Below are 22,645 nucleotides of genomic sequence, written 5' to 3'. Positions count from 1 at the left end.
TAGCTTTTCTCATTTTACTTTCCTCTCTTTCCTACTTATGTACATAGTTTTCACCCTATCTGAGACACATCTCCCTTCATCTCCTATTTCTAATCAGATCGTACCTTAGAATATACCTAATGGCACAGGGGTTAGTTATTACTCAAGTTCAGCACCTTTAGCCCAAGGTGAATTGTTTGTGTGGGTTTACCTTGACGTGGCAGGAGAGCTTGCAATATAATGTAACCGCTAGTTATTTAAATGTGCATAGGGATTTGGTATACGTGTGCAGGTTACTTTTAAATTTAAGGCAGAAATAGCTAAACTGAAAAAAAATCCAGCTTTGCTTCCATTTTAGCAACCAAGGCCTAAAATTGAAATTGACTTTGATTTGACATTGAATTCTTCCTTTAGTACATAACCATGTATCTCTCATGGACATGGAAGGCTATTCTTTGTCTGCCACTACTTGCAATCGCTTACTGGTTTCATACAGAAGTTTTCGATGTTTAAAGTTTTGTATTACATGTGGAAATCCACATCCATCTCTTTATCCTGCAACTCGGCACTTCATGTTAGCTATACGTCAGTCATTGTTATAAGACTTTTGCACCTGGAAGTCAGCATAGAGAAAGCATATAGAAGAGATAAAAAACTACCACCTGATTTTTTATTTTTTTTTGTGTTCTGAAGAAAAATAAATGCTTTAATCTCACACTGACACATCTATTCTAACTTGCTTTTTTATTGCAGAAGTATGAGTTCATCAACCCAAGACCAGATAGCCTAACAACTGGATTCTAGTGATGGGCCAAAGGACAAAATGGTCATTGAGTTACCTTGTAAGTTGTGAATTCACAGTAATTAACTACCTTTTAAAAATAACACTATTAATATATATATATATATATATATATATATATATATATATATATATATTATAAAAATGACAATCTTTTACACCTTAAATATGTTGCATTTAAAAGATGAATAGTTATGGCACTTATAGGGACTATAGTCCCTGAACGTTCCCCTCTGTTCCTGTGTGTCCAACTTGTCTGGTTACAACTACATGTCTGTTCGTCCACCCATTGTAAAGCGCTGCGGAATTTGATGGCGCTATATAAACAACATAATAATAATAATAATAATTGATTCAAGGAGATGCTGATTGGTGCATTGGGATATTTTGCCGCATTTAAGCCTCTGTGACAGATCCCCCTATCCCTGGATTGTTCTCCTATTAATTTACTGTGACAGATCCCCCTATCCCTGGATTGTTCTTCTTTTAATTTCTGTTTACTTGCTTCACTGGGTGGTTCGGTATATGGGATTAACTGAACCCCTGAGACTCATCTGGTTCATATACCGAACAAACTGCCGAACAGCCAGACCACCCAGGGGAGTAGTGTGCCGCTCATTGACCCTGTTGACCCTGGTTCGCACCTCAGTAACTGCAATTAACCCAATGTTCTGAACGGTCGGCTGGGTGGCTATTCTGAGCAGGCTCCTCGTATGCGGTCTGTCTAAGTTATACCTCAGTGGTGTTTCGGCTGTGTTTGTGGGACATGAGTGCTTCCGGGATATGTTGGGTGTTCAGATCCATGCAGTATATCCGGGGATATAGGACTTGAGGGGGTACCTGTTATTAATATATGCATTTTTTTTTTATTATTATTTTATAAAAAAGATTATTAAAAATAAATTAATAATTTATATTTCCCTCTATGATAGTTTTCTAATATATATATTTCCTACCTGAACATAAACAGGAATAAAATGTTCTGTAATGTCATGTTGATATGATAGATTGAAAACATAACTAGCTTTCTTTAGCATCAATAACTTGTCTGGTGCAAGAGCAACACTCTTTATCTAGGTGTACATAGTCAGAGAGAATTCTGGGTTGATAATCTGTAAGTGTGTTCATCACATTTTGACAGTATATGACAGTATAATGCCAATTTAGTAGTCTCCTGGTATATATTTCATATCTGAACATATACAGGATTAATGTATACTGTAGTGTCGTATTAATATGATAAGTTGGATCTTATATACCTTCAATAATTTTTTTTTTTGTTCTGTCTCATTTTATTGAATTTAAAGGCATTTACACACTTTAATATTTATTGAGTTTTTTTTCTTTTTTGATAGATTATAAAAAGACAAAACATATCACATAGCCGAGCAAGATGCCACAAAAAAGGCATTCTAACCCAGAAACAACATACAATAACATACAAACAGCTACTGAGACAGAAAGTATCAAATTACAATATCTTAAGTTCAATAATAGCAGAACATAAGCATAACCACATCTACACAGAAGGACAAAGATGGGCTATAGATTACAAACAAGACACACAAAATTGGTCTTACATAGGATAAAAAAAAAAAAAAAAAGAGAGTCAAATTATCCATAAACAAATTACTTTAGTATCTACTAAAGGATCAGAGAGATCATAAGAGTCTATCCTATTCTTGCTTTCGTCCCAGATTTGGCAAAATATTGAAACACATAGTTCCCAAATTCCAGCCCGTTACCAGCCTGTAATGTCTTCAATAAATTTAGAATAGAACTCACAAAGTCCCTCATTAGAGAAAGTATTACTCAAGAGTAAGCCCTTCTCCATCTCAAGTTGGTATAATAGTTGTACTTTAACTTAGCCTTTATTTGGGATCTCCATATTTTTCCAAAATCTAGCAATTAGAATTTTAGTTGCCATTAAGCAATGAAACATCATCAATTCTAGATTACCTTGTATTTCTAAGCCAAAGAGATGGAGTAGTGCAAAATCCGCTTTAAACTCAGGACGAATACCTCCAATTCTAAAAATAAGTTCAAATATAATATTCCATAGAGGTTTAATTCTGGGACAAGTCCACCAAATATGGAGTAAGGTCCCTTCAGGATGGAAACACCGCCAACAATTTGGGGGGTTAGAATTGGATATTTTGGAAAGTCTTACAGGGACCATATACCATCATATTCAGATTATGTATATGTTTCCTCGTCATCAAAAATGCTTTACACTAGTTGTTGTAAGGAATAGAGATACTCAAGTCTTCTTCCCATTTAATTAAAGCATTGGGTATATCCGGGACCCCCGTGAGTTTTATCAGATCTATCGCAAGAGAGAATACCTTCTTTACAGCTAGGCCTGAAAAAATCTTCCTAAACAGATTACCCTTATCATCATCTAAGGAAGTAATATGATCTTTAAGAAAACTCTTAAGACGTAAATAATTAAATATTTCTTTAAAGGATAAATCTAGCTCCGTCCTAAGAACTTCAAAACTTTTCAAATGCTGTCCAATATATAGATCTTTTATCTTGTAGTTACAATTTTTATACCAATGCCGTAAATTTGTCTCTAACATAAACTGTTCTAAAGAGCGTATAGTAAGATTCTCATAAAGGTTTTTTTTTTAATTTTCAAGATATTTTTTATATTTGACCAGTCTTTGAGAGTTTGAGATAAGGACAGAACAGACAAGACTGGAATGTCATGCAGGTCTTTATTCTTCCACAAAAGAAGCTCCAGATTATCCAATCCAATTCTGACTGACTCAATTTTATACCAGGCTTGTTTTCTTGAATCACTTAATTGTAAATGGGAAGCATGAACCAACATATTAGCCTGATAGATTTGCATAATCAGGGGGTATCCCATTCCCCCCTGCTGGGTCTTCCTTGATAAAGTATAAGTGTTAATTCTGGGACGTTTCCCTTTCCAGATATAAGATGTAATACTAATTTGGACCATATTCAGCCAAAAGCGGGAAATCGAGAAGGGAAGCATTCTAAATAGGTAGGCCCATTTGGGCATTATATAGGCTTTAATAGTATTTATCCTTCCCCACCAGGAGATCTCATGAACTCTCCAATCTTTCAATAAGGCATTGGTCTCTTTTAGTAATTTCAAAAAATGTATTTCCATAGTCCGCCGTCCGCCTTATATCCGCGGGGATAATCAACCCCAAATAAGTGATCTCTTTATTCGTCCATTTGAAATCAAAAACGCTTTTTAAAAGCGCAAGATTATCATTTTTTTTTTTAAATTCTTTATTTTATTTGTGCGTCAAATAACAATAATCATGCAGAGCCACGACAGCTACTACAGGCATTTTCATAGTGTTACAAATCCGTGGCAGTGTAAAGGGCACATTTTTTTTTTTTTTTTAAATGACATGAAAGAAACAAACTCGTGAAGTTACAATGAACATGCTTGGTTAGGCAATTGAATAACATAGTTGGGTATGCATAAGCTTATAATAATGTATGTGGGCTACTTGTTGATGTACATTAGAGTAAATGAGCTTTTAGTGCTTTGACAGGCTGATCTAATAAGAAAGTAAGAGTAGGACATTATAGTGTGATACAGTATGCTTTTGAGTTCACTGCAGGATGAAATTAAATAAATACCAATAACAAATAATGAGTGATGCAACAACAAAACAAATAATCCGTGTACTGATTATAGACTGGCAAGGCATATACTGGAAAACTGCAGTATTGAGGCCAGTGGCGTACACACAACCCATGGGGCCCCGGTGCGAAAACTGATCCGGGGCCCCCCCTTCCCCCCGCGCGAGCGCTTACTCTGCGCAGGCTGGGGCCGCAACACATGGCGGCGGGCACCTGGTCGCAGGGCTGCGACCCGTGCGACCGCGGTATGTATGCCAGTGCATGCATAAACACACACACTTAAAGGACCACTACAGACACCCAGATCACATCAGCTCAATGAAGTGGTCTGGGTGCCAGGTCTCTCTAGTTTTAACCCTGCAGCTGAAAACATAGCAGTTTCATAGAAACTGCTATGTTTCACTGAGGGTTAATCCAGCCTCTAGTGGCTGTCTCATTGACAGCCGCTAGAGGATTTTCTGCGATTCTCACTGTGAAAATCACAGTGAGAAGACGCTGAACGTCCATAGGAAAGCATTGAGTTATGCTTTCCTATTGGCGGTTTGAATGCGCGCGTGGCTCTTGCCACGCATGTGCATTCGGAGCTGAGAGGAGGATGGGGACGGACAGATCCCCAGCGTTAAGGGAGTCCAGCGCTGGAAAAAGGTAAGTGCTTAAGACACACACACACACTCTCATGAACAGACGCACACATTTACTGACAGACACACACACACATACTCAGTAACAGACACACACACTAACACACACACACACACTAACACACACTCTAACACACACACTCACTAACACTCACTAACACACACACTCACTAACACTAACACACTCACTCACACTAACACTCACTAACACACACACACACACTCACTAACAAACTCACTCACTAACACTAACACACACACTAACACTAACACACACACTCACTAACACACACACTCACTAACACACACACACTCACTAACACACACACTCACTAACACTAACACACTCACTCACTAACACTAACACACACTCACTAACACACACACTAACACTAACACACACACTCACTAACACACACACTCACTAACACACACACTCACTAACACTCACTAAAACACACACTCACTAACACACACACTCACTAACACTAACACACTCACTCACACTAACACTCACTAACACACTCACTCACTAACACTAACACACTCACTCACTAACACACACACACTCACTAACACTAACACACACACTCACTAACACTAACACACTCACTCACTAACACTAACACACACTCACTAACACACACACTAACACTAACACACACACTCACTAACACACACACTCACTAACACACACACACACACTCACTAACACACACACTCACTAACACTCACTAACACACACACTCACTAACACACACACTCACTCACACTAACACTCACTAACACTAACACACTCACTAACACTAACACACTCACTCACTAACACACACACTAACACTAACACACACACTCACTAACACACACTAACACACACTCACTAACACACTCACTCACACTAACACTCACTAACACTCACTAACACTAACACACTCACTCACTAACACTCACACACTCACTCACTAACACTCACACTAACACTAACACACACACACTCACTAACACACACACTCACTAACACACACACACTCACTAACACTAACACACTCACACACACACTAACACTCACTAACACTAACACACTCACTAACACTAACACACTCACTAACACACTCACTAACACACACACACTCACTAACACACACACACTCACTCACACTAACACTCACTAACACTCACTAACACTAACACACTCACTCACTAACACTCACACACTCACTCACTAACACTCACACTAACACTAACACACACACACTCACTAACACACACACTCACTAACACTCACTAACACACACACTCACTAACACTAACACACTCACACACACACTAACACTCACTAACACTAACACACTCACTAACACTAACACACTCACTAACACACACACACTCACTAACACACACACACTCACTAACACTAACACACACTCACTAACACACACACTCACTAACACTCACACTCACTAACACTAACACACACTCACTAACACACACACTCACTAACACTAACACTCAAAGTTTTTTTTCATTTAATCCCCCAGCCTCCTTACCTGTGGGAGAGCTGGGGGGATTCCCTGGGGTCCAGTGGTGTTGCTGGCCCTGCTGTCACCCGGCTGGCTGGCGCGCGCGCGAGGGAGCACTGTCCCCTGGGTGCTCCCTCTTCAGCTCCCTCGCGCGCCGCGTACTGATGCTGGAGCCGGAAGATGTCGTCATCTTCTGGCTCCGGTTTCAGTGCGGTGCGCGAGGGAGCTGAAGAGGGAGCACCCAGGGGACAGTGCTCCCTCGCGCGCCCGCCAGCCAGCCGGGTGACAGCAGGGCCAGCCTCGGAGGGCCCGGAGGTGGCCGGCTCCTGGGCCCCCCAGTAGAAGAGGCTGGCCCTGTGGGTACATACCTGGGTCGCAGGGTGGCCGGGCCCCCTGGTGGGCCGGGCCCGGTCGCAGCCGCAACCCCTGCGACCCTGGTATGTACGCCACTGATTGAGGCAGAAATGGGGAAAAGCCCATCGATAGGGAGAAACAGATCAATAAATGAAAATGAATGTAATGAATGCAAACTGAGCTCAACCGCAGTTATCATAGTCCTCGCTGCTGCAAACCTTCACCCAATGCCACTGACATGCTGGAACAGATAGTCCATTCTTTGGCCAGGAATGGTGTCCCTTTGTACCCTCTTGCTGGGCTGCGGCAGGTTCCGGTCCTCGCAAGGTTCAGGCTTGGTCCGATGTAATATCTCCTGACGGTGGAGCGAACTGTGGCTGTCTGGGATCTGGGCAGGTGATCGTGTTCCTCGCTCAATCAGACCTTTAGTGTCGGGGAGCCTTCGATATTTAGCTTCCGCCGCTCTTGGCTTGGGCAGGCGGCGTGCCCTAGGTCTCATAGCTGTATGTGTCGGGGGGCTAGTGGGTGTACCCCTCTGTGTGATTCTGGCAGCAGGCACCCTCACTTGTCGTTGCCAGGCTTCCCTCTCCCCTTGCTTGTTGGTAACGGTGGTGGTGGAGAGTCTGTGCTGCAGTTTCAGCCAGAATTTCCTGGGGGGAAAGACCCTGCCGGCACACTGCATGATACACTGAAAAATAAAAATATAAAAGTAATTAAAAATTGATGAAAAAATTATAAAGCTGAAAGAATTTTAAAAAATGTATACACACAAAAACAATAAACAATAAATTAAAGTCAGTGATAGGTCTTAGGAACAATCTCACCCATTCTGTAGTAGCAAAAAAACTGGTCCAATTAAAACCTTTTTCATAGAATAGACTCCTGTGTGAAGGTCCAAGATTAACTCTCATTGGGTTACGGCTCCTTTGGCAAACCGGATATCATGATATCACTTCAATCGATCAGGAGGTTTTGTGGCAATAATATATATTTTTTTGCATTTACAAAGATTATTCAAGAGAGCTAACAACATGGTATAACATGACCAAATACATGCAATCACGAAAACAATAACAGCATACCCAAGCACATTTAACCCCTTAAGGACACAGCTTCAGAAGCTGGACATACCCTTAAGGACACAAGCAATTTTTGCGGTTTGTGTTCAACTGCAATTTGCATCTCTCTCATTTATTGTACCAACACACATTATATACCGTTTTTTAGACAACAAAAAGGGCTTTAATTTGATGTGACCTATACATGTATCAATTCTCATTTATTAAAAAAAAAAAATGCAAAATAATGTGGGAAAAACAAAAAAAACGCTTTTTTCCCCACGTTTTGGCAATAATAATGTGTGCATAATATGTACAGCTTAGGAAAAGTAATTCAAAATCAATTAATTTATGTGTCTTGATTTACAAAGTACATAATATGTGTAGGATTTCAGTTTATTTTGAAAGTTACAGGTCACAAACTACAAGGTCTAAAATAAAATTTCAATGTGAAACAATTTTAGAAGTTGGTATGTTTGTCTTGGAAGTTTAATACCCATTACAGGAAACAAAATAGCCACACAAAAGTATATATTTATATAAAGTAGACATCACAGGCTATTTACCTAAGGTTAGTTTGACACTTTTTGCGTAGCCATTTCACCGCCAATCTCTGCTAAATATTGGAGTAAAATTGTGTTTTTTCTCTATTTTGGCATATTCACAAATAACAAGGTTTTTGTAATGTGTATTTCGTAAATCTAGTGTGTGCTATCCCTGTACAGAAGAATATTGTGAATATTGTGTTCAGCTACATCTGCTGAGTACAACGATACCCCCATCGTATACCTTTGCCCCTATTCTGTGAAGCTACAGTGCCATATAGGAGACCATGCTATTTCAGTTTCTATAGTTGGAATTTTCATAGATGGTCATATGTCTGAATTTGTGGCATTATAGCCATTTGACTGTTCAAATAACCCCATAAAGGCCTTCCATTTGAGAAAGCAGACACCCAAGGGTATGTTATTAGGCATATATTATACCTTAACTTGCCACCATGTTTTCACCAATTTATTTCAAATTTTGTGGTGAGAAAAAAATAATAATTTTTTTTACATACATGTTGCATTTTCGCTGGGTATTTCTTACATTTGATAAGTGCCACTGTCATAAATTCCCCCTAAGTATGATCGGTTACCTCTTCTGAGTAAAACAATATGCCCAATGTATGACCCAGACACTATTTTGTGAAGTTACAGTGCTGTGAAAGAGATGTGATAAGTTCCGGTTTTTAAGTGTGAATTTACATGGAGAGTTTTAATGGGTCCGTATTCTATTTTTAAATATGTTAGCAGGCTGCTTTTTCCAATTACCCCAAAAAGGCATACTATTTCTTAAAGAAGATGCCCAAAGGTATTTTAAATGGCAAATTTTGAACCTTAGCGTGGGATAATTTTTCCGTTAGCTTGTATCAAGTGCAGTGGTAAAAAGCATTTTTTTTCTGCCTTTTTGACACACAGTGAGTTTGTACTGTATATTTTGCAAACCTTATGTGTGCTACGGCTTTATAATACTGTATATGTTGCTCAGCTATGTTGTCTGAGTACAGCAATACCCCTGTATGTACCTTTGCCAGTTATATGGGGACGTTGAAGGGGCATATTTCAGACACAGCCATTGCAGGTTTTGTCAAACTTTGAATTTTTACGCTGTGTTGTTACCCCACTTTGAAGTTTTTTAGCAGGCTATATATTCCAACTATCCCATAAAAGCATACTATTTCTTAAAGAAGACATCCCAGGGTATTTCAAAAGGCATATTTTGAACCTTAGTGGGGGATCGTTTTTCTGCTAGCTTGTACCAAGTGTAGTGGTAATAAGCATTTTTTCTGCTTTTTTGACACACACCGTGAGTTTGTACTGTGTATTTTGCAAACCTTATGTGTGCTACAGCTATATAATACTTCCTATCTTGCTCAGCTGTGTCATCTGAGCACAGCAATACCCCCATATGTACCTTTGCCAGGTATATGCAGACATTGAAGGGGCACATTTGAGACACAGCCATTTAAGTTTTTTCAAACTTTACATTTTTACGCTGTGTCCATACCCCACTTTGGAGGTTTGTTTGTAGGTTAATTATTCCAGCTACCCCATAAAGGCATACCATTTATTAAAGAAGAGACCCTAGGGTATTTCAAAAGATGTATTTTGAACCTTAGCGTGAAATAATTTTTCCGCTAGCTTGTACCAAGTGTAGTGGTAATAAGCATTTTTTACTGCCTTTTTTACACACACAATGAGTTTGTACTGTATATTTTGCAAACCTTATGTGTGCCACGGCTATATAATACTTCCTATCTTGCTCAGCTATGTCGTCTGAGCACAGCAATACCCACATATGTACCTTTGCCAGGTATATGCGGACATTGAAGGGGCACATTTGAGACACAGCCATTTAAGTTTTTTCAAGCTTTAAATTTTTACGCTGTGTCCATACCCCACTTTGGAGGTGTGTTTGTAGGTTAATTATTCCAGCTACCCCATAAAGGCATACCATTTCCTAAAGAAGACACCCCAGGGTGTTTCAAAAGGCATATATGAAACCTTACCGTGGTATCATTTTTTCGCTAGCCTGTACCAAGTGTAGCGGTAATACGCATTTTCCCCCTTTTTTAAACATTTTTTTAACTTTTTAAAAGTTTTTTTTAACTTTTAAAAAGTTTTATTTAGCATTTAACAACTTATTTTACTATTTTAAAACTTTGTTTAAACTTTTCAAAAGTTTTTTTAACTTTTTATTGTTTTTTTTAACTTTTAACCCCTAACTAGCCTAACCGTAAATCCCAAAATTTCCCCACTAACTTCTACCCACCTTAGCTAAATAAATAAATATTTTAAAATATTTAAAAGAATTAATTAAATACTAGTGTTGTCGCGAACCCGAAATTTTCGGTTCGCGAACGGCAAACGCGAACTTCCGCAAATGTTCGCGAACCGGCGAACCGCCATTGACTTCAATGGGCAGGCGAATTTTAAAACCAACAGGGACTCTTTCTGGCCACAAAAGTGATGGAAAAGTTGTTTCAAGGGGACTAACACCTGGACTGTGGCATGCCGGAGGGGGGTCCATGGCAAAACTCCCATGGAAAATTACACAGTTGATGCAGAGTCTGCTTTTAATCCATAAAGGGCAGAAATCACCTAACATTGACACCTGTCCTCAAAGCCCCTGATACACACTGACACAGAGCAGAATAGAGACTGTTCCCCGTCCTCAGAGACCATGATACACACTGACACAGAGCAGAATAGAGACTGTTACCCCTACATAGGGTCACTTGGCAGATATGGCGGGGTCGTGGGAGGGGGAGGATGACTTTCACCTCTTCCCCTGTTAGATTCCCGTTGTGCTGTGACATCACCCTTATACGCTGTGTAAAGCATACTATTTAATTTGATCAGCATGGCCACTTGAGTTTTTATAGTTTTCACGCTGCTTGTAGTTGCATGATACACACTGACACAGAGCAGAATAGGGACTGTTCCCCCTACATAGGGTCACTTGGCAGGTATGGATTGACACCTGTCCTCAAAGCCCCTGATACACACTGACACAGAGCAGAATAGAGACTGTTCCCTGTCCACAGAGTCCATGATACACACTGACACAGAGCAGAATAGAGACTGTTCCCCGTCCACAGAGACCATGATACACACTGACACAGAGCAGAATAGAGACTGTTCCCTGTCCACAGAGTCCATGATACACAGTGACACAGAGCAGAATAGAGACTGTTCCCCGTCCACAGAGACCATGATACACACTGACACAGAGCAGAATAGAGACTGTTCCCCGTCCACAGAGACCATGATACACACTGACACAGAGCAGAATAGGGACTGTTACCCCTACATAGGGTCACTTGGCAGGTATGGATTGACACCTGTCCTCAAAGCCCATGATACACACTGGGGGGAGCTACTGTCCTCCCCAACCCCTGCGCGGTGGGTGGGGGCCATAAATCACAATGGGGGGACCTACTGTCCTCCCCCCCTCGGCCCCCTCCCTGCGCGATGGGTGGGGGCCATAAATCACAATGGGGGGGCCTACTTTCCTCCCCCCCGGCCCCCATCCCTGCGCGGTGGGTGGGGGGCATAAATCACAATGGGACGGACCTACTGATAGGAGTGGAGTATTGTTCATATCAGTTTAATACCTTCCGCGTCTCCTATCAGTGGACGTGTATATGGCAGCCATTTTAGGAACCGCACACCTGGGACCCGAGCAAGGTCACCTCGTTCAAGCTGCTCTGGTTCCTTGATGAACCAGCTGCCCGTGAGTTAACATGTCCCGTGGAGAAGCACTCTGTCCTGTAAAGCCTCACCACAAAAAAATTAAATAAATAACAGCACTCGGAGTGGTGAGTTTAGTAAATGTTCATATCAGTTTAATACCTTCCGCGTCTCCTATCAGTGGACATGTATATGGCAGCCATTTTAGGAACCGCACACCTGGGACCCGAGCAAGGTCACCTCTTTCAACAGGCGACATGATTTGGCCCTGTCAAACTATCCTGGATATTCTCTACAATTTCTATGGATATGGCATTGATTTATGTAACAGGGAGATGGAAGAAGATGCTTGGTCGGTCCTCTTACTTGAAATTTGGGGCACTGCGCGGGCAAGCTAATGTGCCACCAGATAGGAGTGGTGAGTTTAGTATTGTTCATATCAGTTTAATACCTTCCGCGTCTCCTATCAGTGGACGTGTAAATGGCAGAGATTTTTAATTGTTGAATCACCTCCCCTTTTTAGGCCAAGGTGGGAAGATGCTTAGACCACTGGTATATTGGTGCCATCTTGGAGGATTTTTTTTTTGGTTTGGTTTTTGAAGCCACAGTGCTGCACCAGTGGGTCTAAAAATTAGGCATGTACACATGCCTGAAAAATTTGGTATTGTTGCAGCCGCTGCTGTAGCAGCGGCCAGAAAAATTGATGTTTGTTTCACAGGCAGAAAGTGCCCTAAAACATGGCGGCTTGAGCCCTAGTTGGTGGTGGATAAGTCACGCAAGTCAAACGTCATTCAGAGCTAAAATACAGCAGCGTGTGGACCATTTTTAGCCCAAGGCAGCTCATCTCATCAGGCCTTTTTTAATCGAATGTATCGCCCAGTGTCAGTCCCTTCGGGATCCATCCCTCATTCATCTTAATAAAGGTGAGGTAATCTAGACTTTTTTGACCTAGGCGACTTCTCTTCTCAGTGACAATACCTCCTGCTGCACTGAAGGTCCTTTCTGACAGGACACTTGAAGCGGGGCAGGCCAGAAGTTCTATCGCAAATTGGGATAGCTCAGGCCACAGCTCAAGCCTGCACACCCAGTAGTCAAGGGGTTTGTGGCGGAACCCGCCTCGCCACTGGGCATTGGAGGGGCCTGGCTGCCTGCCTCCTACCTGCTGACTATGGCCCCTGGAAAATTGGTATGTTTAAAGAACTATATTTGGGCATAATGAATTATGTATGACCTTACTGGCCCTTTAAGAACCATCTGGGGACATACTGTGGAGTTACAGGGTGACCACCATTTCATGTATCAGAGGCACATGGTGAGAACAATGGATGGAGCACATGGTGAGAACAATGGATGGCGGCCATTTTAACTCACAGACATTGTTGTGACTTTTCTACACGGTGCCATCTCGCTGGTATTTGGCACACAAAGACATCGTGCAGTAGTTTTAAACTATACAACAGGGGACACATTATACAGTAATTATTTTTTATATAATCTGTATATGTTCTGCGGAATCTGCATTAAACTGTATCTTCCAAACTACTGAATGGATCTGGGTGAATTTTGGATATGTGGTTCACCCAGATCCCCTGGTTCTGAAGATATACTTCATATGGGGTTATTGTATGTTTTGGGGCCCCTGTGATATTTTTTATAAAACTGTATTCCTCTGCCTGTGATAATGAGATTACCCATTGTGTTCAGTAATCCTATGACAGGCAGAGGGGAGGATTTTGTGTGGGAGTGTCTGTGTGTATTGTACCGATTGATTGGTTGTTTTGTCCCTCCCTGTGGGCGGACCTGTATTCTCAACAACTGTAATAAAAAACAGGCTGGGAGTGCCAGCCTGAGTTCCTGTTTTACCCTCAAAGTGAAGTGTCGTCTCATTATTGGGGGAAGGATTTATTGCATGCTGTTCCAGTTGACTGCTAGGAGTGTAAGCCTATTCGTATGTTTTTTCCTATTCGGCTGTATACAGCATTCAGAGGCTTGAGAGGAGTTATATGCTTCTCAGATTCAGTGATTGTGGTGTCTGCCAGAGTGCTTGGAGTCCTCAGGAAACGCTAGGAGCATCCTTCAACGGAGGTACCCAGTCGGGGTGCCAGGCGATCCGTTACAGGGTTCATCGCTCCTCAGAGTGTCGATATCTGCAGTTAAGGTGAGGTAGTCTGCTACCTGTCGGTCGAGTCGTTCTCTGGGGGTGGACCCCGAAGGGCTGTGGCGATGCGTAGGACTTAAAAAGCTCTGCATGTCCTCCATCAACAACACGTCTGTAAAGCGTCCTGTCCTTGCCGACGTGGTCGTTGGAGGGGGAGGATTACTTTCACCTCTTCCCCTGTTAGATTCCCGTTGTGCTGTGACATCACCCTTATACGCTGTGTAAAGCATACTTTTTAATTGATTTTGAAGCTAGAGGAGGATGGTGCGTCAAGGTTCCGAGCGGAAGCTGTAGAAGATTGGGTCCTGTGTTAGCCAGTCAACTATGTCCTCAGAACTTTTCAAGTTCAGGGTACGTGGCCTCTGAACACTGGGCATTATTCTAGGGCCAAAGGGAATAACAGAACCACGACCACGACGGCCCCTGCTGGGTGGCCTGCCTCTGCCTGTCATTTTTTTTTTGATTAGTGGTACTATGCGTGCAAGCTGCTGTGACAACAGATATGAGTGGCACTGGTGTGACACTGTGCCCTGGCAGGCCCTAAAACGCACACTCGTGAAGGAAACTGACTGCTATTATATTACAGTCCAAAAAGTTTTTTTTTTTTTAAATGCAAGCTATTGGGACAACAGATATGAGTGAGTGGTGGCACTGGGCAGGCCCTGAAACGCACACTCGTGAAGGAAACTGACTGCTATTATATTAAAGTCCAAAAAGTTTTTTTTTTGTTAAATGCAAGCTATTGTGGAACCAGTGAGTGAGTGGTGGCACTGGGCAAGTGGGCACAGTATACGCTGTGAGCCTGACACACACGCTGGCAGACAACTAACTGCTATTCAATCTATTACAGTCAAAACATTTTTTATTTTTTTTAAATGTACACTACTGTTACACCAGATATGAGTTGCACTGGTGTGACACTGTGCCCTGTCAGACCCTGAAATGCACACTAGTGAAGGAAACTGACTGCTATTATATTACAGTCAAAAAAGTTTTGTTTTTGTTAAATGCAAGCTATTGGGACACCAGTGAGTGAGTGGTGGCACTGGGCAAGTGGGCACAGTATACGCTGTGAGCCTGACACACACGCTGGCAGACAACTAACTGCTATTCAATCTATTACAGTCAAAACATTTTTTATTTTTTTTAAATGTACACTACTGTTACACCAGATATGAGTTGCACTGGTGTGACACTGTGCCCTGGCAGGCCCTGAAATTCACACTAGTGAAGGAAACTGACTGCTATTATATTACAGTCCAAAAAGTGTTTTTTTTTGTTAAATGTAAGCTATTGTGGAACCAGTGAGTGAGTGGTGGCACTGGGCAAGTGGGCACAGTATACGCTGTGAGCCTGACACACACGCTGGCAGACAACTAACTGCTATTCAATCTATTACAGTCAAAATTGTATTTTTAAAAAAAAATGTACACTACTGTTACACCAGATATGAGTTGCACTGGTGTGACACTGTGCCCTGGCAGACCCTGAAATGCACACTAGTGAAGGAAACTGACTGCTATTATATTACAGTCAAAAAAGTTTTGTTTTTGTTAAATGCAAGCTATTGTGACACCAGATATGAGTGGTGGCACTGGGCAAGTGGGCACAGTATACGCTGCGAGCCTGACACACACGCTGGCAGACAACTAACTGCTATTCAATCTATTACAGTCAAAATTGTATTTTTTTTTTTAAAATGTACACTACTGTTACACCAGATATGAGTTGCACTGGTGTGACACTGTGCCCTGGCAGACCCTGAAACGCACACTAGTGAAGGAAACTGACTGCTATTATATTACAGTCCAAAAAGTTTTTTTTTGTTAAATGCAAGCTATTGTGACACCAGTGAGTGGGTGGTGGCGGCACTGGGCAGGCCCTGAAACGCACACTAGTGAAGGAAACTGACTGCTATTATATTACAGTCAAAAAAGTTTTGTTTTTGTTAAATGCAAGCTATTGGGACACCAGTGAGTGAGTGGTGGCACTGGTCAAGTGGGCACAGTATACGCTGTGAGCCTGACACACACGCTGGCAGACAACTAACTGCTATTCAATCTATTACAGTCAAAATTGTATTTTTTTTTTTAAATGTACACTACTGTTACACCAGATATGAGTTGCACTGGTGTGACACTGTGCCCTGGCAGGCCCTGAAACGCACACTAGTGAAGGAAACTGACTGCTATTATATTACAGTCCAAAAGTTTTTTTTTGTTAAATTCAAGCTATTGTGACACCAGATATGAGTGGTGGCACTGGGCAAGTGAGCACAGTATACGCTGCGAGCCTGACACACACGCTGGCAGACAACTAACTGCTATTCAATCTATTACAGTCAAAATTGTATTTTTTTAAAAAAAATTACACTACTGTTACACCAGATATGAGTTGCACTGGTGTGACACTGTGCCCTGGCAGACCCTGAAACGCACACTAGTGAAGGAAACTGACTGCTATTATATTACAGTCCAAAACTTTTTTTTTGTTGTTAAATGCAAGCTATTGTGACACCAGTGAGTGAGTGGTGGCACTGGGCAAGTGGGCACAGTATATGCTGTGAGCCTGACCAGGGCCGCCACCAGAAATTTTGGGGCCCCTGACAAAGCACAAAGTCTGGGCCCCCCCCCCCTCCCTGCCCGGCCGGCCTGCCTCCCCCCCAATGAATGCAGTATGTGTGTTAGTGTAGTGGATGAAGAGTGTGTGTTAGTGTAGTGAATGCAGAGTGTGTGTTAGTGCAGTGGATACAGTGAGTATGTTAGGGCAGTGAATGCAGTGTGTGTTAGTGCAATGAGTGTTAGTGCAGTGAATGCAGAGTGTGTGTCAGTGTAGTGAATGCAGTGTGTGTGTCAGTGTAGTGAATGCAGTGTGTGTCAGTGTAGTGAATGCAGTGTGTGTCAGTGTAGTGGATGCAGTGCGTGTCAGTGCAGTGGATGCAGTGTGTGTGTGTGTTAGTGCAGTGTGTGTCAGTGCAGTGAATGCAGTGTGTGTGTCAGTGTAGTGAATGTAGTGTGTGTGTCAGTGTGGTGGATGCAGTGTGTGTGTCAGTGCGGTGGATGCAGTGTGTGTGTTAGTGCAGTGTGTGTTTGTGCAGTGAATGCAGAGTGTGTCTGTGTAATGAATGAAGAGTGTGTGTTAGTGTAGTGAATGAAGAGTGTGTGTTAGTGCAGTGAATGCAGTGTGTGTGTTAGTGCAGTGAATGCAGTGTGTGTTAGTGCAGTGAATGCAGTGTGTGTGTTAGTGCAGTGAGTGTTAATGCAGTGAGTGTTAGTGCAGTGAATGCAGTGCGTATGTGTCAGTGTAGTGAATGCAGTGTGTGTGTTAGTGCAGTGAGTGTCAGTGCAGTGAATGCAGTGTGTGTCAGTGTAATGAATGCAGTGTGTGTCAGTGTAGTGAATGCAGAGTGTGTCAGTGTAATGAATGCAGTGTGTGTCAGTGTAATGAATGCAGTGTGTCAGTGTAATGAATGCAGTGTGTGTCAGTGTAATGAATGCAGTGTGTCAGTGTAATGAATGCAGTGTGTGACAGTGTAATGAATGCAGTGTGTGTCAGTGTAATGAATGCAGTGTGTGTGTGTGTCAGTGTAGTGAATGCAGTGTGTGTGTGTCAGTGTAGTGAATGCAGTGTGTGTGTCAGTGTAGTGAATGCAGTGTGTGTGTGTCAGTGTAGTGAATGCAGTGTGTGTGTGTCAGTGTAGTGAATGCAGTGTGTGTGTCAGTGCAGTGAATGCAGTGTGTGTGTCAGTGCAGTGGATGCAGTGTGTGTGTTAGTGCAGTGTGTGTTAGTGCAGTGTGTGTCAGTGTAGTGAATGCAGTGTGTGTGTGTTAGTGCAGTGTGTCAGTGCAGCGGATGCAGTGTGTGTCAGTGCAGAGGATGCAGTGTGTGTGTGTTAGTGCAGTGTGTGTCAGTGTAGTGAATGCAGTGTGAGTGCAGTGGATGCAGTGTGAGAGTGCAGTGTGTTAGTGCAGTGAGTGTCAGTGCAGTGAATGCAGTGTGTGTGTCAGTGTAATGAATGCAGTGTGTGTCAGTGTAATGAATGCAGTGTGTGTGTCAGTGTAATGAATGCAGTGTGTGACAGTGTAATGAATGCAGTGTGTGTGTCAGTGTAATGAATGCAGTGTGTGTATGTGTTTAGTAGTGTATGCATGTAAATGTAGTAATAGTAATTTAAATGTATTTTTGTTATTCCCCCCTCCCTGTTTCTTACCTGGTTCAGGGAGGGGGGAAGATCCTTTGATGCCTGGTGGTCCGGTCAGGTGGAATTGTGGGCCCCCCGGCTCCCTATACTTGCAGAGGGGGCCCAGCGGACTGCAGAAGCACTTTACAGCATTTCCTGCTCTCACTCCCGCGAGATGTGGTGTGCGCGCCGCGCGGAGCGTTGCCATGGCAACGCTCTAACGGCCGCACGTCTCGCGGGAGTTAGAGCGAGGGAAATGCTGGAAAGTGCTTCTGCAGTCCGCTGGGCCCCCTCTGCAAGTATAGGGAGCCGGGGGGCCCGCGGCTGCACATATATATAGCGATGAGCGCTATATATATGTGCAGAAAGTAATTGTGGGGCCCTGGACTGCCAAAGCAGTCCGGGCCCCCCAGGACCGCCGGGCCCGTGACAACTGTCACGGTTGTCACCCCCTGATGGCGGCCCTGAGCCTGACACACAGGCTGGCTGGCAGGCAGGCAACTGCAATTACATTACACACAAAAAAAAAAAAAGCAGACTGATGTTCTAGCCCTAAAAAGGGCGTTTTGTGGTGCTGTCCTTACAGCAGAGATCAGATGAGTCCTTCAGGACTGTAGTGGACACTGTATACACTAGCCTAGCTATCAATTTCCCTATCAAATCAGCAGCAGCTACACTGTCCCTACTTTCACTAAGAATGCAGCTTCACAATGAATGTAAAATGGATGCTGTCCAGGAGGTGGGATGGTCTGGGAGGGAGGGTCTGCTGCTGAATGGCTGGAATGTGTCTGCTGACTGTGAGGTACAGGCCAGGGTCAAAGTTTACTCTATGATGACGAATAGGAGGTGGACCGAACAGCGCATGTGTTCGCCGTCCGTGGTGAACGCGAACAAGCGATGTTCGCCTGGAACTATTCGCCAGCGAACAGTTCAGGACATCACTATTCCCAAATCCTTCTCATGTATGGTTATCCCTAATTCACTACCATTTAGGGTGTAAATTGCTTGTGCATTCTTAACCCCGAAGTGCATGACTTTGCATTTTTCTACGTTAAATTTCATCTGCCATTTTAGTGCCCAGTCCCCCAATCTATCCAAATCCCTCTGCAGCAAGGCAATATCCTGCTCACATTGTATTACTTTACAAACTTTTGTGTCATCTGCAAACACGGATACATGGCTTTCAATGCCCATTTCAAGATCATTTATAAATATGTTAAATAGAAGCGGTCCCAAAACAGAACACTGAGGGACACCACTTACCACTTTTGTCCAGCTTGAAAATTTACCATTTATGACAACTCGCTGTACTCTATCCTTAAGCCAATGTTCTGCCCAAGAACAAGAGTATTCATCTAGACCAATTTCTTTTAGTTTGAAGACTAACCTATTGTGAGGAACCGTATCAAATGCCTTGGCAAAATCCAAGTAGATCACATCCACTGCAACACCCTGATCTATATTTCTACTTACTTCTTCGTAGAATGCAATTAGGTTAGTTTGACATGACCTATGTTTCATAAAACCATGCTGATTATTGCTAATAACACAGTTCTTCCCAATGAATTCCTGAATATTATCCCTTAATAGCCGTTCAAATAATTTCCCAGTCACAGAAGTTAAGCTCACAGGTCTATAATTTCCAGGCAAGGATTTTGAACCCTTTTTAAATATAGGAACAACATCTGCCTTCCTCCAATCCTCCGGTACAATACCTGAAACAAAATAATCTTGAAAAATTAAATACAGAGGTTCACTTATTTCCCCACTTAGCTCCTTAAATACTTGTGGGTGGATACCGTCAGGCCCCGGAGCTTTATTTACATTAATTTTCTTTAATAGCTGTAGCACCTTGTCTCGAGTTATCCAATCACAAGTTATCTGCAAGTTTGTTGCATCAATCATATGCATATCTCTTGCCATAGGATCCTCATTAATATATACTGAAGTAAAATAATTGTTTAAAATTTCTGCCTTTTCCTGGTCTTCATTGACTAACAGACTGATCTCTGTTTTCAGTGTACCTACACTTTCATTTTTTGTTTTTTTTGAATTAATGTACTTGAAAAACAATTTGGGGTTTGTTTTGCATTCTTTGGCTATCAATTTCTCATTTTCTAGTTTAGCCACTTTAATTGCCTTTTTGCAAGTATTATTGGCTTCCTTATATCTTATATAGGATACCTCTGATTTGTCCGATTTAAATGCTTTAAAAGCCCTTTTCTTATTTTGAATCTCTTGTTTTACTTCTCTACTAAGCCACATTGGTTTTAATTTGTTTCTTTTATATTTATTACCCAATGGTACATACTGTGAAATGTACCTTTCTAATATTTGTTTGAATAGTTTCCATTTTTCCTCAGTGTTTTTTATCACTAAGGAGTTTATGCCAGTCGATATGTTGTAGAGCTGCCCTAGAGCTGCCCTAATCTTATTAAAATTGGCTTTTTTAAAATTATACGTTTTAATATACCCCACATGCTTTTGCTTTTTTGAGTTTATTTCAAAAGTTACCATATTGTGATCACTATTTCCCAAATGCTCCCCTACTTGAATGTTGGTTAAAAGATTAATATTGTTTGTTATAACGAGATCCAGACAAGCATCCTTTCTAGTTGGGGCTTGTACCAGTTGTGACATAAAGGTGTCATTTAACACATTCAAAAACCGGATTCCCTTTGCTGAAGTACTAGTCCCTCTATCCCAATTTATGTCCGGGTAATTAAAATCTCCAATAATTAACGTGTTACCCCGATTTGCAGCTTTACCAATTTGCTCTAACAGCAGTTCTTCCTCATTAATATTTACATTTGGTGGTTTATAACATTTCCCAACCAATTTCCCTTTGTTTGCCCCAAGCAGATATCCATAAAGCTTCCATATTTTCCTCGTCACACTCCACATGCCTAAGATTTGACTTTAACTTATGGCTGACATACAAACATACCCCACCACCCTTCTTGTTTATCCTATCCCTCCTAAATAACGTGTACCCATTTAAGTTAACTGCTCAGTCATGTGTCTCATCCCACCATGTTTCTGTTATGCCCAGTGGCGTACACACAACCCATGGGGCCCCGGTGCGAAAACTGATCCGGGGCCCCCCCCTCCCCCCGCGCGAGCGCTTACTCTGCGCAGGCTGGGGCCGCAACACATGGCGGCGGGCACCTGGTCGCAGGGCTGCGACCTGTGCGACCGCGGTATGTATGCCAGTGCATGCATAAACACATACACTTAAAGGACCACTACAGACACCCAGATCACATCAGCTCAATGAAGTGGTCTGGGTGCCAGGTCTCTCTAGTTTTAACCCTGCAGCTGAAAACATAGCAGTTTCAGAGAAACTGCTATGTTTCACTGAGGGTTAATCCAGCCTCTAGTGGCTGTCTCATTGACAGCCGCTAGAGGATTTTCTGTGATTCTCACTGTGAAAATCACAGTGAGAAGACGCTGAACGTCCATAGGAAAGCATTGAGTAATGCTTTCCTATGGGCGGTTTGAATGTGCGCGTGGCTCTTGCCACGCATGTGCATTCGGAGCTGAGAGGCGCCGACATGCCCCTACTACACGCGGGGACCTGGCACAGGTAGGGGCATGCGGGAGGATTTAACCTGTGCCTGGACCCCCTTGTTGCCCTAGTGACCATCTCCCTCTTTGTAATAAACCATTCTTACCCCCTCCCCCGCATTAAAATAGCTGCCCAGTCACTAGTAGTTTTAAATTTGTTTAGGCGACATGCCTCTCCTCGCGGCATGCCACAAGTAGGGGCATGCGGGAGGATTTAACTTCCCTTTTATTAATATGGAGGCCATAGTGACCCCCATAGGTTTTAATGCAGGGGGAGGGGGGGGGTCTAGGAATGGTTAATTACAAGGAGGGAGCTAGTAGGGCTGCTGGCTCCTTCCTGCCTTTTTTTTGTGTGCATGCGCAGTGTGATTTTCGTCCTTATGGACGAAAACAGTTGTTATTTTTTACCAAATTTAATTCAATAACGAATGGTTTACGATTGAAATTCGGTATTGACGAATTTAATTTTTATTTAGTACGAAATCATTCGTACAAAACGAAAATTCCACTGGTGCAGG

This window comes from Pelobates fuscus, chromosome 7 (genome assembly GCF_036172605.1).
Source record: "Pelobates fuscus isolate aPelFus1 chromosome 7, aPelFus1.pri, whole genome shotgun sequence".
In the NCBI taxonomy this organism is placed as follows: Eukaryota; Metazoa; Chordata; class Amphibia; order Anura; family Pelobatidae; genus Pelobates; species Pelobates fuscus.
The sequence above is the reverse complement of the archived record's forward strand: the minus strand, read 5'-3'. Positions refer to the sequence as shown.